Raw genomic sequence first — 2,578 nt, 5'->3', positions numbered from 1 at the left:
TTTCCCAACACCATTTATTGAACAGGGAATCCTTTCCCCATTGCTTGTTTTTGTCTGGTTTGTCAAAGATCAGATGGTTGTAGATATATTGTGTTCCCTCTGAGACCTCTGTTCTGTTCCATTGGTCTATATCTCTGTTTTGGGACCAGTACCATGCTGTTTTGATTACTGTAGCCTTGTAGTATAGTTTGAAGTCTGGTAGTGTGATGCCTCCCGCTTTGTTCTTTTTGCTTAGAATTGACTTGGCTATGCGGACTCTCTTTTGGTTCCATATGAAGTTTAAGGTGGTTTTTTCCAGTTCTGTGAAGAAGGTCATTGGTAGCTTGATGGGGATAGCTTTGAATCTGTAAATTACTTTGGGCACTGGGTTTTAAAGTGTGAAGGCACAGGGGTTCTTAAGACATTGAGTAAAGAGGTGATTCTGGAAGCAAGGTCAGAGACCTACCACCTACATTTACAAACCCTTATCCAAAATGAAATAAAGGACAAGGAAGAACAAACTAAACGGGATGACAACCAGAAGACTCTTGCTGCCAAAGTAATGCTCCTGCTATTTACCTCGCAGAGAGTAAGCTATGCCCTATCCCGAGCTATATATTTTGAGTTTATTGAAATATCAAACTAAAAAATTAAAAGAACTATGGCTCTTAATCTCCTAGTAAAGTTCATGACATTAACATTTGTTAAATAAAGCAAAAAGTGTCCCCTGAACATAGGAGGAAGAGGATCAAAGGAAGAGAGTCCCACTGCAATATCTGGCCTCCATGCTAGTGAGATTGGCAGAGAGATTAAAACACTATGGTAGGAACAGGTACATACCAGTCACATATGTTTAATGCATATCTTTAGACACAGGCTAATCAATCTTCATTATTAAAATAAAAACAAGTGAGGCAAGAGAGAAGAACTTCTTGCTGCCATTCTCTTGGTACTAAGTTATCCGGAACCCATAGTTTTACAACTTTGATCCGAGCAAACTACTTGAATTCTGACTCTGACCTATAAGATTTCTAACTGTGTTTAAGTTAGTTCCCAATGAGTTTAGCACACAGCCTATGCCTAACACTAGTTACTCCCGTAAATATCGATTTCTCCTTTTTTTTTATTTTAGTAATAGTATGCCTAGGGTTTTAGACAGACACATGACTGCTAGCTGAAAACTATATTTGCCAGTTTCCCTTGCCAATTAGCCATGGCCATATTACTAGATTCTGGACAATGGGGTATGAGTGGAAGAGATTAAGATAATTTTCGGGTCAAGGCTTTCAAAAAATAAATGCTTGCCTCCTAACATTTTCCAGAAGACTAAAATATAGCTGTGGTGCTGTTGAACCGCATATGCATGTGGGGGCAAAGACTACCCCATAGGAAATGGAGAAGCAACAAGATGGAAAGAAACTGGAACCCTGGAGGCTTCATGGAGCAGAACCACCTATCTGGTGGCCAGACCAGCTGCCAGTTTCTGGAATGTTCTGTTAGAGACAAACTTTAATCCTGTTTGAATCACACGTATTTGGGGTCATTGCTACAGCAGCTTACCCTATGCCTGAGCTACTATTCAGGACTTCTCATTGCTTTTTTAAAACCAATAAGTAACCTGAGTTACTCTGAGTAGAAATCAATTTATGGTTATGATATGTGATGGTAATAACTCAACATTTATTCCTGAAGTTAGCATGTAAACTGCTTGACAACTCGCTGGCCAGTTAACAATTCCTTTGAAAACTAGTTCTGGATATCACTCCATCAGGGAATATCTGATCCCATGTCTTGGGACAGTGAGCCTTTGACCTGGCCCTTGATGTTTGCACAGTATTTCAGTATTAATTCTAGGCAGAGATAGCAGGGGAAAAAAAGCAAATAATCAAGATAGAGCAAAGTACAAAAAAAACACAAAGTTCTGGAGGACATAGGACCTAAATTGAAGATGATAAGGATTTAGATAAACAGCAGGACTAGAGATGGTGCCCCAAGAAAGTCCAAGGTACATGTGTTTAAAGGTAGAAATATTTATGCAGATGAAAGGGGGAAGTCACTGGGAATAAAGTGCATCTTTCAAAATAATTGATGATTCAATCAGAGGGCTAGGCTGGAGAAGAAGGGTGTCATGATTATGAAGTTTTGGGAGACTACGCAGAGGTGTTCACATCTGACACAGGGTAAAGGAATTCACTCCTGATTTTATACTTCAGGAAAACAACACAAATTCGGCTCTCAAGCAGAGCTGTGTTTGATTTTTTGCTTTGCCATTCACTGATATTTTAAGCTTGAATAAGTGATTTCAATTGCACAAACTTTTGTTTTCTAATCTGAAAAATTAGGACAGTAGCACCTACATCTCAAGCCTGTTCTAAGAATTTGGTGAAATAGTAAATGTAAAAAGCCCCATTATGACATTTGGCACATAGGTAGCTGGAGGATTAATATTCACATCTAAGTATAAAAGAGTATATTCTGGGCCGGGAGCAGCAGCTTACACCTGTAATCCTGCACTTTGGGAGGCCGAGGTGGGTGGATCATCTGAGGTCAGGAGTTCAAGACCAGTCTGGCCAAACATGGTAAAACCCTGTCTCTACTA

The sequence above is a fragment of the Cebus imitator genome, unplaced genomic scaffold, assembly GCF_001604975.1.
Source record: "Cebus imitator isolate Cc_AM_T3 unplaced genomic scaffold, Cebus_imitator-1.0 Scaffold163, whole genome shotgun sequence".
NCBI lineage: Eukaryota > Metazoa > Chordata > Mammalia > Primates > Cebidae > Cebus > Cebus imitator.
The sequence above is the reverse complement of the archived record's forward strand: the minus strand, read 5'-3'. Positions refer to the sequence as shown.